The following is a 14729-nucleotide window of genomic DNA, read 5'->3' as shown; positions in this document are numbered from 1 at the left end:
AATGCAAATTCTTCATGTCTATTAGCACACGTCATTGATGAGAGGAGTTAACACTGTCCATGACTTCACTAGGAAAGGACAGCTGGATGATACGTGTTTGGAGACCTTCTAAAGTCTACCAATTGCATTTTTTCCTTTGTCTGATTTTAATTGGTATTCTTTCATTGTATTTTCACTATCTGGAGTCCTGGCTCTCTATAATACATGATGTTCTCCACTTATAAATTTCAAAGGTTCAGCCCCTGACGTTGAATGCAAAATACTACAATCAGATTTTGATCTGATTTTTAGAGGAAATCTATGATTAGAAAAAAGTTAAAGATTCCTTCTGTAAATCATCTTCTGGCACATTGCTTTAAATTTTTAACATTATTCTATACAAGTCTGTATGGATGTTCAGAGTGGACAGCTCATCTGTGCAATAGGATGTTTTATTCTAGATCAAAGAACAATTACCACTCTTAGTATGTGAGATATTTTAATGGTTATAGTTAAACAGTTTCTTTTCTTTAAAGTTTTTGTTGTCTATTCAAAATCATCAGTGAACTCAAATGCCAATCAACAGGGGCTTGGTTGAATCAATAATGCTGTATCTGCAAAGTAGAATACTATGTAACTATTAAAAGAGATAAATCTACCTGGCTTAACATAGAAAAATCCCCAAGATGGATTGTCAAATAAGAAAGCAAGCTATGAGGGATTTTAGAGTAGATACACAATTTAGTTGAGAAAATAAGTATGTGTTTACATATGTACCTGTGTATGTACAGACAAAGTTTGGAAGGATATACCCTATTTTATTAGAACAGTTACCTCTTAGAAATAAATGTAAATAGATTTTTAAAAATTTATACATTTAATTACTGATTGAATTTTCATTAGGAGCTTGTATCACTTTTATATGCAACATTGAAAGAAAAAAAAGACATATACCATGAGCGTTTGTAACTATATAAGCAAGTCTAAAGTTAATATTCAAAGCTCCTCATAATTTAGCCTCTGCTGATATTTCCACCATTACTGTTCACTTTGTTAGGATCAGTTGCAGTTTGCTTCTGGTTTACTAACTCTGTTTTGGCCAAAGCAATCTCCCTTTTCTTGAATATGCCTCATGTGAGTGTATAGTAATGTCTCTGAACACCTCCATTCACAGGGAGGAATCCTGGCCTCCTTTACATGCTAGCATGTGTTCTTCCATCATGTTTTCACATACCTAACACTCCTGCCTACCGATACCAAGAGCAGAATTGTCTGAACGACAGGGATTGTGTACCACTGCCATTGTTTTCTCCAAATCCCTGTGCAACCTGTAATTTACATAATTTATTTAGATTGCCCCATATTTTCTTTTTTTTCACATGTTTATTGGAGTATAAATGCTTTAAAATGTTGTGTTAGTTTCTGCTGTACAACAAAGTGAATCAGCTATATGTATACATATATCCCCATATCCCCTCCGTCTTGAGCCTCCCTCCCACCCTCCCTATCCCACCCCTCTAGGTCGTCACAAAGCACCAAGCTGACCTCCTTGTGCTATGCAGCAGCTTCCTACTAGCCATCCATTTTACGTTTGGTAGTGTATATATGTCAGTGCTACTCTTTCACTTCATCCCAGCATCGCCTGCCCCCTCCCCTGTGCCCTCAAATCCATTCTCTACGTCTACATCTTTATTCCTGCCCTGCCACTAGGTTCATCAGTACGGCTTTTTAAAATTCCATATACATGTGTTAGCGTACGGTATTTGTTTTTCTCTTTCTGACCTGCTTCACTCTGCATGACGGATTCTAGGTCCATCCACCTCACTACAAATAACTCAATTTCATTCCTTTTTATGGTGGAGTAATATTCCATGTATATATATATGCGCCACATCTTCTTTATCCATTCTTCTGTTGATGGACACTTAGGTTGCTTCCATATCCTCACTATTGTAAATAGAGCTGCAATGAACATTTTGGTACATGACTCTTTTTGAATTATGGTTTTCTCAGGGTATATACCCAGTAGTGGGATTGCTGGGTTGTATGGTAGTTCTATTTTTAGTTTTTTAAGGAACCTCCATACTGTTCTCCACAGTGGCTGTATCAATTTACATTCCCACCAACAGTACAAGAGGATTCCCTTTTCTGCACACCCTCTCCAGCATTTATTGTTTGTAGATTTTTTGATGATGGCCATTCTGACCAGTGTGATGTGATACCTCCTTGTGGTTTTGATTTGCATTTCTCTAATGATTAGTGATTTGCATTTCTCTAATGATTAGTGATGTTGAGCATCCTTTCATGTGTTTGTTGTCAATCTGTATATCTTCTTTGGAGAAATGTCTATTTAGGTCTTCTGCCTATTTTTGGATTGGGTTGCTTGTTTTTTTGATATTGAGCTGCATGAGTTGTTTGTATGATTTGGAGATTAATCCTTTGTCAGTTGCTTCATTTGCAAATATTTTCTCCCATTCTGAGGGTTGTCTTTTCGTCTTGTTTATGTTTTCCTTTGCTGTGCAAAAGCTTTGAAGTTTCATTAGGTCCCATTGGTTTATTTTCGTTTTTATTTCCATTTCTCTAGGAGGTGGGTCAAAAGGGATCTTGCTGTGATTTATGTCATAGAGTGTTCTGCCTATGTTTTCCTCTAAGAGTTTGATGGTGTCTGGTCTTACACTTAGGTCTTTAATCCATTTTGAGTTTATTTTTGTGTATGGTTTTAGGGAGTGTTCTAATTTCATTCATTTACATGTAGGTTGTTTATTTGAGATGTTTCTTGTTTTTTAAGGTAGGGTTGTATTGATAGAAACTTCGCTCTTAGAACTGATTTTGCTGCATCCCATAGGTTTTTGTGTCATCATGTTTTCATTGTCATTTGTTTCAAGGTATTTTTTTATTTCCTCTTTGATTTCTTCAGTGATATCTTGGTTATTTAGTAGTGTATTGTTTAGCGTCCATGTGTCTGTATTTTTTGCACATTTTTCCTGCAATTGATATTTAGTCTCATAGCGTTGTAGTTGGAAAAGATACTTGATAAAATTTGAATGTTCTTAAATTTACCAAGGCTCGATTTGTGACCCAAGATATGATCTATCCTGGAGAATGTTCCATGAGCACTTGAGAAGAATGTTTATTCTCTTGTTTTTGAATGGAATGTCCTATAAATATCAATTAAGTCCATCTTGTTTAATGTATCATTTAAAGCTTGTGTTTCGTTATTTATTTTCATTTTGGATGATCTGTCCATTGGTGAAAGTGGAGTGTTAAAGTCCCCTCCTATGATTGTGTTACTGTCGATTTCCCCTTTTATGGCTGTTAGTATTTGCTTTATGTATTGAGGTGCTCCTTTGTTGGGTGCATAAATATTTACAATTGTTATATATTTTACTTGGGTTGATCCCTTGATCATCATGTAGTGTCCTTCTTTGTCTCTTGTCTTTGTTTTAAAGTCTCTTTTGTCTGATATGAGAATTGCTACTCCAGCTTTCTTTTGATTTCCATTTGCATGGAATATCTTTTTCCATTCCCTCACTTTCAGTCAGTATGTGTCCCTAGGTCTGAAGTGGGTCTCTTGTAGACAGCATAAATATGGGCCTTGTTTTTGTATCCATTCAGCCAGTCTGTGTCTTTTTGTTGGAGCATTTAATCCATTTACATTTATGGTAATTATTGATATGTATGTTCCTATTACCATTTTCTTAATTGTTTTGGGTTTATTATTGTAGGTCTTTTCCTTCTCTTGTGTTTCCTGCCTAGAGAAGTTCCTTTATCATTTGTTGTAAAGCTGGTTTGATGGTGCTAAATTCTCTTAGCTTTTGCATGTCTGTAAAGGTTTTAATTTCTCTGTCAAATCTGAATGAGATCCTTGCTGGGTAGAGTCATGTTGGTTGTAGGTTTTTCCCTTTCATCACTTTAAATATGTCCTGCCATTCGCTTCTGGCTTGCAGAGTTTCTGCTGAAAGATCAGCTGTTAACCTTATGGGGATTCCCTTGTGTGATATTTGTTGCTTTTCCATTACTGCTTTTAATATTTTTCTTTGTATTTAATTTTTGATAGTTTGATTAATATGTGTCTTGGTGTGTTTCTCTTTGGGTTTTTCCTGTATGGAACTCTCTGCACTTCCTGGACTTGATTGACTATTTCCTTTCCCTTGTTAGGGAAGTTTTTGACTCTAATCTCTTCAAATATTTTCTCAGACCCTTTCTTTTTCTCTTTTTCTTCTGGGACCACTATAATTCGAATGTTGGTGTGTTTAATGTTGTCCCAGAAGTCTCTGAGACTGTTCTCAGTTCTTTTCATTTTTTTTTTCTTTATTCTGCTCCCTGGCAGTTGTTTTCACCATTTTATCTTCCAGCTCATTCATCCATTCTTCTGCCTCAGTTATTCTGCTATTGATTCCTTCTATAGTATTTTTAATATCAGTTATTACATTGTTCATCACTGTTTGTTTGCTCTTCAGTTCCTTTAGATCCTTGTTAAATGTTTGTGTTTTTCTCCATTCTGTTTCTGAGATTTTGGATCATCTTTACTGTCCTTACTCTGAATTCCTTTTCAGGTAGGTTGCATATTTTGTCTTCATTTATTTGGTCTTGTAGGATTTTACCTTGCTCCTTCATCTGTAACATAATTTTTGTTGTTTCATTTTTTTTTTGATGGGAGGGGCTGTATTCCTGTCTTACTGGTTGTTTGGCCTGAGGCTTCCTTCAATGGAGTTTGCAGGAAGTTAGGTAGAGCTGGACCTTAGTGCCGAGATGAGGACCTCCAGGAGGCCTCACCTGAACTAATATTTCCTGGCATCTGAGGTTCTTTGTTAGTCCAGCAGCTTGGACTCGGTGCTCCCACCACAGGAGCTCGGGCCTGACCTCTGGCCTGGGAACCAAGAATCTGCAAGCTGCATAGCATCATTAAAAAAAAAGAATAAAAAAGAATAAAAGGAGCAGTACAATAACAAAGAATAAATATAAAATTAGAACAATAAAAAATATATTAGGAAAAATAAAAATATAATTGAAACAACTGCAACTGCAACAAGGGAAAACAAAACCACACCAGAAACAAGAAAAAAAAGTGGTGGGGGGGAACAACCCAAAAGGAGCAGAACAATAACAAAGTATAGAGAATAAAATAAAATTAGAAAAATAAAAGGTTTATTAGAAAAAAATAATTATATTAATGAATTATCAAGAAGGTAAAACAGCACCCCGACCTAAAAGAAGAGAAAAGGAAAAAAAAAAAAAAAGGCCTTGGCTCTTGGGGGTGGAGTTTAGGTGGGGGGGTGGAACTTAGGCAGGGGCAGGGTTTAGGGTTGGGCAGGGCCTAGCCAGGGTGGTGACGTTTGAGTGTGGGGCGGGGCCTAGACTCAGGACCCACACAGCCAGAAAAGGCCTTGGGTGTGGGGACTAGGCTGGGCAACATTCAAGTGTGTGGTGGGGCCTCTGCCTAGGACCTACACGGAATGGGAGAGGCAGCACATCCAAAGGGGTTCTCTGGAGTGTGGATTTCGGGAGTTTGGAGGTAGGGCCATGGGTGAGGGTGTGTGTGCGGGGTTTAGGCCCAGGGTGTTTGGAGGGGGTCTCAGAAGGGGTCTCCGAGTGTAGAGGTGGGGCCCTGGGTGGGGGTGTAGGGGCAGGGCTTGGGCTCTACCTGGTAGGAGGGAGGCTCCCAGGGCAGAGGATTAGGCCTGGGAGCCCAACAGGCTCCCCGGTGCCTAAGCGGGCAGCGAAAGCGCTGGCCGTGTTCCTTTCTGTTCCTCCACGCCCTCCCCCATGGTCTCCCCCAGGGTCTCCACAGTCGCCACTGGACCCTAACTGTGGGCTGGTCCCACTGAGTGTAGGAACTCCTACCCCCACCCATTTGCCCCTCAGGGGTGCAGGTCCCAGAGGTCTGGCCTTTTGATCCCCCTTTCCTCCCTCCCACTCCGTCAGGACCCATGCAGCTGGAGGGGTTTAGGTGGGCAGAGGATCAGGTCCGGGATTTCATCAGGCTTCTGGGGCCCAAGAGATTAGGGGAAACCTAGCCACCCTCCCTTTTGATCCTCTGCCCTCCCAGTGGTCCCCCAATTTCCCCCTCCAGGTGTGGGATCTCTTCCTCTCCCCCAGCTGCCCCTCAGGGGCGCCAGTCCAGTCCCACCTCCACTTCTCCTCCCCACTCACTCTCCCCATGCCCCATGTCGTACTTGGTTGCTGGGGGTTCCTCCCGTCCCCTTAGGCGTCCGTGGTCCCCTGCCGGTGCCTGGTAGGTACCCTAGTTGTGCCAAGTTGCGAATTTCATGCCCTCCTAGTCTGCCATCTTGACTCCCCCATATTTTCTTTAGTGCTTTATAAGGGTAACTGGGTAATTAATTATGAAAAGTGAAACCACTGATATAAGTCAGTTCTATATTCACTTTAATAACTGTTAGAACAAAATAGCTGTTAAAATATCTTACACACTGAAAGTGGTAATTGTTTTTTGATCTATGATTATGTATCTTTTGGCACAGAGAAGCTGTCCACTCTGGCCATTCATGTAGCCCTGTTTGGAATAACTTTAAAATGCTTATCTTAGATTTCTAAGTGCTTAAGGCCAATGTCCCATTTAAAAAACATTCTTCCATACAGGTCCAGTGACCCCTTTTCAGCACCTTACTTATCTTTCTATGCCTTAGTTCTTCATTTGGTGATAACAGTAGTTCCTACCTGATAGAGTTGTTATGTGATTATATGAGGTAATGATCTTTCGAATGTGCTTAAAATAGTTGTTTGGCATGTATTAGTGATGTTTCATTTAATCCTCACTTGGGACTTATCTTGAGAGCTTAGTAAAACACCATTCAAATATAGCACTTAAAACAGTGCCTGCACACAGTAAGTATTCAGAATAATTTATGGAAATAATTCTTCTTAATTTTTTTCTCCTCATCTGAATCCTCCCCAGCCACATTTCACAAAAGTATCTTAGCACCTTTTATGCTCTTTTGTCTCAGGGCAGGCTTGTATTTCAGTGCTAACTTGCAGAAATTTCCTGGAAGATATATTCCTCTCCTGGGTTTTGATCTTTAAAGGCTGAGCATCCTGGAAAGATGATACTAAGTGCCTATGTTTAGGATTGGAATTTTGGAGGATGCACATTGATGGTGACAGGATTTTGGAAGGAATGGGAAGCAGTTTGAAGGTGAGATTCTAGAGGCTCCTAGTCTCAGCGTACATCCCCAGGTACATACATGGCGTAAAATCAAATAGCTTTTAGATTATAGACTTGCATAATGAGGATTTCTGCTGTGGCCACAGAAGACTGCAAGATGAAGCCCTTTCTCTAGAATGTCCTAAATTATGGGTGAACCCTGAAGGTGATACACCCAGCAATGGCAGAGATCAGAATTTCCTAGCAGCCCATTAGGCTTTTGAGGCTGAATATAATTTGATTAAATGAAAATAAAATCATTGATCATTCTTGCATACCCTATAAAATGAGATTCACAGCCCTTAACCAGAGAAATTGGGTCCTTTTATAGGCTAACTTTGTCCCTGTCAAACTGGGATATGCACCTCCTGATGATCCAGAAGGACAGTTGAATATTTAATAATCTGAGCTCCAGGATCCATTACCCATCTAATAGCTGTTCTTTGGAGGAAACGCAAATGACTTTTTCCTAATCTTTATTCAAGGATGAGTCTTAAAAAACTCTGGAAACATAAACAGCATGAGCTCCATCGAGAATAGTGCAGAACAAGCACACATTAAATAGTAAACTAGAAGGAATCTGAAAGAGTCAATGGTGGTCATTTTGAAGTAAAAATTCTAAACCCAGTGGTGGATGGTAGGACAGATAATGACACATCTAGTCACCACAGACTCCCTAATAAAGCATAAACCTTAGCTTTGTTGCAAGGATGAAAGTAAGAATAATCTCCCTTAATGGGAGCAGCAGACCAGAGGTGTTTAATCACCTAAAATCACTGATGGTAAAATCACCTCATCGTGCTCATGGAGGCAAGGATCATTTACACACACTTCAAGTCACCCTTGACAAGCAGGCTCTTTGTTGATTTCATTAAGTGCCGAACTTTTCTCACCCAGCTCGCCTCAGGATGCACACATTTCATTTCCATGCATGTTCTGGGAGGACAGTCCGTGTCATTTGCCAGCATTTCGGCCAACATATACATAATCAAATGCAGCCACCATGGAACATGGGCTGAGAAACAATCCATCCAGTGTTTAATGAGTAACATTAGCATGCTCTTAAAAGCACTAATAGCAAGTTTCATTACTGTTCATTTTAGTGTGGATGGCAGCTATCCAAAACCTAACCATGTACTAAATTCATTTTAGTAAAAGCAGAAAATAATAAATAAAATAAATGATTGTAATTACAAGTTACTTCTAGAAGTTAGACTTATATTAACATGACATTAACTCAGAAAAGAAACACTTTCTTCTTTTTTTTTTCCAGATTACAGTTTTCTTTTAGGAAACCCTTTCTCTCCTACAGTGACTTTCAATCTAATGTTGTCTTCAAATTAATTTTCATTATTTTATTATAAAAGTGATGTTATTATACTTTTTGGGATTTTGATCCTGAGGATCAGAAATTGTTCAGAAGGCATTTGGAGTTTTCTATAAATTTGTTTATATTGACTTTTGCAGTATCCACTCCCACTGCTTTCTTGTGTGCCTTCCTATACTTCTTCCCTTTCCAGTCTCTTCAGGATGTTCCCCAGCTCCTTTACAGCTATGGTTCTGGATGTGATTTTAGTTCTGCAAGTCACACATTCTCACGGGGACATGGATTTGGAATTTTCTGGTGCAGATGGTGGCAGAGGTTCTCAGTTGCTGGAGTCATCAGCTTCAGCGGTGTTTCCTGATTTGAGAATCTGCTTCCTCACCATTGCAGAGGCAGTAGCTGTTGTGGCAGCCTGGTGTGGCCAGAACCTCAGTCTAGGGTCTGTTGCTTCCCTTCTCTCTAATTATAAGCTTTTCTACTTCAGGTATCTAGGAAAGATTCTATGCTCTACAGCTGAACCCTGAGTAAGACTGCCTTGGTGCCTACTTCATAGATTGCAAACATTTTGGTGATTAAATGGGATACTTGCATACAGTTTCCTTAGACAAATGCCTGGTACAGAGTGGATAATAAATATTAGCTTCTATTTTCCCCTCATAATGCCTAGGGTGGTTCAATGTGAACCTACCTGATAGAAAAATTAAATCCTCAGTATACTTTTTAGTTACATGGTGACTACATATGATACAGTAGAGAAAGACATAGAGACAGTGTGTTATAATGGTAGGGCCAGAGAGTGGTGAACAATATTTAGAGTAAAATGATCTAGGTTCAACTCTCAGACCTACTTATTGTTTGGCCTTGAGCAAAGTTTTCTGGGGTTTATTTGTTCCAGCTACAGTGGGAGATGAACTGCGTTTTCTTTAATGTTTCTCAAGTTTTTAAAATTCTGAGACTTATATTCTAGCTTCATTTGCTTCTAATTTTCAGTAATGATTTGAAATAACAAGAATGTTCACTTCTTTAGATGACTCATTGTTTAAGGCGTATGATAGCAAACGATGAAGTTGTTTTGTTTTTTTTTTAAGACTTGCCTGATGCTTGCCATCATAAAAGGTGAATTAAGCAATGCAAGGAAGAAAAAAAATAGAGGTGAGGATAGTACATTCAACGCATTTGGGAGGGTAAAGAAAAAAGTCCTCTTAGTTTAGTTTGTCTTATCAGTGACAAACTGAAACTGGTTTTTCATAGTAACACCTGGTCATTGTTCTAAAAATATGAAACTTGAGGCCTGTTTGTTGTTGTTGTGTTTTTGTGTTTTTACAGTTAGAAACCTTGATTACAGTGCTACATTTAGAAAATTTAGAAAAGGCACTCTGAGGAACTGAAAATTGTAGAAGAAAATAGAATCTCTTAAGGGTGTAGGAAGTAGATAAAATCTCTGGCAGAGAAAAGCAGTTTTCACAAAAATATAATAGAGAAAGATAACTGAACTTATTATAAAGGCACCTAACTAAAAGGGAAAAATCAGTAGAGGAAAGGAAGTTATCTCCTAGTCTTAAGCTGTTTAAGGTCTTGGGATGCCAGGAAAGATGCAAAATGCCATTTATTCTTTTTCTTTCTCTCTCAAAACTGCTTTAAAAATCCACGAAAAAGGGCTTCCCTGGTGGCGCAGTGGTTGGGAGTCTGCCTCCCGATGCAGGGGACGCGGGTTCGTGCCCCGGTCCGGGAGGATCCCACATGCCGCGGAGCGGCTGGGCTCGTGAGCTGTGGCCACTGAGCCTGCGCGTCCGGAGCCTGTGCTCTGCAACGGGAGAGGCCACAGCAGTGAGAGGCCCGCGTACTACCAAAAAAAAAAAAAAAAATCCACGAAAAAATCAAGCCTGCCTTTTAGCTGTTAAAATTGAATTTTTAAAAAATGACATGGGTTCAGATTTGGATTGACATTATTGACTAGTTACTCTTCTTTTCATACAAATGATAGCAGTATCAGTGTTTGAATCTGGCTCATTTGGTTACGAGGAAGAATTCAGTCAGATTATTGCAGTGGACAAATGGTTGTTATAATTACATATGGACTCTGACTGGACCTGGAAGCTGAGGCGTAGAGAGAAATATTTTGCTCCCTCTCTGAGTCTTTGGTGCTCTGTGTCCATCTGCTGTATTCCCCATTCCAACCTCTGGAACTTATCTGCTGACGCTGGTTTTCTACATCTTCATTGTCCAGCTTGCCTATTTGCGTAGGTTACTTCTCCTAGATTATCTTTGTCCCCTTTCTACAGCACACATTTTTTTCTCTAACTTGTATTTTAATCTCATGTATAACATAGGAAGCCTTGCCTCTGTTGGGGTAAGGAAAGCATTTTCCTCTTTTCTCCTCAGAGCAACTCCTTCATTTGGGAATATGTAACTAATATGATTGAGGGAATTGGGACCTGGGCTGCCAAGAATTTACCACTCGTTCTTATTCTCATTCTCTTGTTCTTTCTGTTTCTCACTAGTTTCACTTCAGAGGGAAAGAAAGAAATCCTTTTTTTTTTCTTTTTTGGCCGCACCACGCAGCATGGGGAATCTTAGTTCCCCAACCAGGGATTGAACCCGCAGTGGAAGTGCATAGTCTTAACTGCTGGACCACCAGGAAAGTCCTGAAAGAAGTCTTGATTTTAAATTCCAAGCTGTATTCTGGCTTTACCAGAATGACAGCTGTTAAATTTCCCCTTTTGATTTCTATGTATATTGATCTACTGGTTCAAGATCCATAAGGCAGTGATTCTCAACTGGAAGTGATTTTGATAGGGGACATTTGACAATGTCAGAAAACATTTGTGATTGTCAGGACTGAAGAAGGAGATTCTACTGGCTTCTGGTCATTAGAGTTCAAGGATGCTGCCAAACATCATTCAGTGCACCAGGTAACAACCCGCGTTAAAAATAACAATAATAATACTGCTATATTTAAAATAGATAACCAACAAGGAGCTACTGTATAGCACCAGGAACTCTGCTCAATACTCTGTAATAACTTATATGGGAAAAAAAATTCGATAAAGAGTAGATACATGTATACGTACAACTGAGTCACTTTGCTGTACACCTGAAGCTAACACAGCATTGTTAATCAACTATACTCCAGTATAAAGTAAAAATTAAAAAAATTTTTTCTAGCCCCAAATGTCAGTAGTGCCAAAGTTGAAAAATTCTGCCATACGAGAAGTAAAGGGTTTGAGATTAATTATTGCCTTTTTATTCAAAAACTATTTCATTACCGTTTCTAACTATCTAATCTCTCAATTACACCCTTCCAGATTCCCAGGGAAAGATATGAATGGTGAAGCCTATTTTTGAACTAGGCTCCACAAAGCACAGCCTTCTGCCAGTCCAAGGGTTCAAGTTCCTTAGTCCAACCCGAACAACTATGACTCACAAGGTATCAGCTATGATTATAAAATAAAACATGGACATGTTAGCTCTTGTCTCTAAAAAAGGTAGATAATTTTTTTAGAAGGAGATGTGATTAGGTAGGAATCATAAAACATGTTCAGACCAAAAAAATAAAATATAATTTCCTTAATACTTAATAACTTTTAATTGATGACAAAAATCAAGTGAGTCTTCTATCATGTACATTTTAAGCCAATATGATTCAGTAATATTGTTTTGGATATTCAGTTACTATATTTGTGAGAACACTTAATTTTTATTATCTCTGAGAAAAAGGAAAAAACTAATTACATATTGGATTAATTTGTGAGTTTCCTATCCTTAGGTACCCTGGGGGTCTATAATTCTTACTTCCAGGAACTCTTTGTAAGCCTTTTTTCCAGAAAAGAGTTTCAGACCAGGAATGCAGAGGCAAAGCAGAACACATTGTAGATGCTAATATTCACTAGAAGAGGAGCAAGGGAGCTGTTTTCGAAGGAGTGTTGTGCACAGATTCTGTTATGACTTTAATGGAAACAGTGCATGTCATTCCCACACAGCTTGCTGAGTACTTGCCCCTGAGAATATAGTGATTAGAATGAATGATGTGCTGGGATTAAAACACTTTACTGTTTAGTTCTATTTGTTGGGAAACATTTACTGATTCTAGCCCTGGTTTCCCTTATGATATGATTAGGCAGAGAGGAGTCACTTTCCTGAGGAAACTGAGGTCACAGTGTTCTCTCACGATATAAAGCTCGTGAGGCATGTGGAAGAGCTGAGATCATGGATTTGGAAAGGATCGCCGTAGAGTTGTTAAAATAAAATTTTCTACAGATAACTTACTGATCTAGTTGACTTCTATTCAGTGATTCATGACTTGGGTACTGTTTAATCTAACAGGTAGAAAGGAGCTCTGAAGAGCAGTACAAGGTGAGAGCTTTTTATAGACCAAAGTGAGCAGGGTCAAGGACGATGTACTGGTCATTTGCTAATGGGTTAATGAGAGTTCCTTTCCTTATATGGAACAAGGAGCTGGATAAGGGTTTGGTAAGCAGGCAAGCATGATTGGTTGGTTGACCTGGGCCTTCCTTTGCTTGGAGAGCCCAGGTAGGGAAACTTAGATAAATTTTGGTTTGCTGATGTGGGGCTTAGCATGAGTGATTCCATCTTGGACCTAATCTGGTTACTTTGACAGAGTCCTTGGCCTATCACATAGTCTTTACTATGCAAATAGGGCCAGTCACTTCAGAATTTTGAGAATTGATCTCAGTATCTTTCTACTGAAGACAATAACTGCTTTCCAGCATTGTGGCAAGACATTTAAGAGCTTCCATCACAGCTCCAGTGCAACTTAACCACGTAACCAGTTCTGTGAATGCTGTCATGTTCTGGAATATTATCGTGCCTCACTTTTCTGTTTTGTAAATTTGGGAAGATTGTATCTGCTTCACAGGGTTTTTTGAGAAAGAAATGAGTTACTAATAATGACTGCAAAGCACTTGTGACAGTGTCTGTCTCAAATGTTATTATCATTGTTAATGCACGTTGAGCTTTTAGCTCAGTGCTTGAAAACCTGGCAATCATTCAGTCAATGGTAGCTAGTTTTTACACAGTGCCCGGTATTATTATTGCTAGAAACAAAGAAAAATAACAATTTACGTCAAGGGAGAATCCAGTAAATGATCTATGAAGGTCTGTTATTGCCTAAACCAACATATGCTTTGTGATAGTGATTAGGCTGGGTGGGAGCCATCAGTCAAGCCAGAAGGATGAGGCAAATGAGGAAACCTTTTCAGAAGACATGTGGATGATTCTAGGGAGCTGGATGACGTTTTGGTTGGGGGCATAACTTCACAGTAATTGAACACTCCCCAAATATCATTTTTAAAGTAAACTTACCTTATTACTGTTAGTTGGAGGCATAAATTTCCACTCTGTGAATGCCCTGTGCATTTGTGGATCCGATTGCAGGGTTAAACAAAATCAACAGAGTCCTTCCATCCCATTCATTTCTAATGCAACCTGTATTGCTACCATCAGCAGCAAAATAAAATCTTTTCCATTTACCTCTGACTCAAAAAGCAGAGGGAGAGGCATTTTGAGATAGTTTAAATAGGGAAATGGAGACTTAGAGGTTAAGTGATGGGTTTAATGACAGTGGTGCTTCATGTTAGTACTGTATTTCATTTTTCAAAGTATATCCTCATAAATAATCTCCTTGGATCTATACAACTAAATAGAATAGAAACAAGAATATAAGACTGTTATCTCCATATAATAAATTAGAAAGCTGATGTTTCTCTATCAGATGTATACTCAGGCTAAACTGGAGACATTGATTCCAGCTCTCACTGTTACGTAGGGGAGCTTCTCTTGCTATCATTGTAAAGCCTACAGCATTTCCCCAGCATTGACTTTATTCTGATTTCTTTAAAAATAAACTCCTGGGCTTCCCTGGTGGCTCAGTGGTTGAGAGTCTGCCTGCTGATGCGGGGAACATGGGTTCGTGCCCAGGTCCGGGAAGATCCCACATGCCGCGGAGCAGCTGGGTCCGTGAGCCACGGCCGCTGAGCCTGCGCGTCCGGAGCCTGTGCTCTGCAACAGGAGAGGCCACAACAGTGAGAGGCCCGCGTATCACAATAAATAAATAAATAAATAAACTCCTGCTAGTCTTTCTTGAGTTAGATGCTGATAGACCTAAGAAAATGAGTCTAATTCCTCTTCCCCATTAGCCCTAAAGCTAACATACCTGCAGATCTTCTAAGTTACTCTTTTCTCTAAATCAGACTTCCCTCAGTAGTCTGAACTTATCTATCACAAATTCTAGAACTTTCATCATAC

The 14729-nt window shown here is 39.3% G+C and overlaps 1 long non-coding RNA gene across 1 annotated transcript; it reads left to right on the top strand.

Annotated features, from left to right (window-relative positions):
• The first annotated feature begins 5212 nt into the window (after nt 1-5212).
• Nucleotides 5213-14723, top strand: LOC114891591. Its single transcript, XR_003792538.1, has 4 exons — nt 5213-5494; nt 6945-7132; nt 10967-11377; nt 11771-14723. It is a non-coding gene; the product is annotated as an uncharacterized LOC114891591 (long non-coding RNA).
• The last annotated feature ends 6 nt before the right edge of the window (nt 14724-14729 follow it).

Source organism: Monodon monoceros, unplaced genomic scaffold (assembly GCF_005190385.1).
Source record: "Monodon monoceros isolate NGI ecotype Baffin Bay Population unplaced genomic scaffold, NGI_Narwhal_1 Contig8008_ctg1, whole genome shotgun sequence".
NCBI lineage: Eukaryota > Metazoa > Chordata > Mammalia > Artiodactyla > Monodontidae > Monodon > Monodon monoceros.
This window is presented reverse-complemented; position numbering and strand designations above follow the sequence as displayed.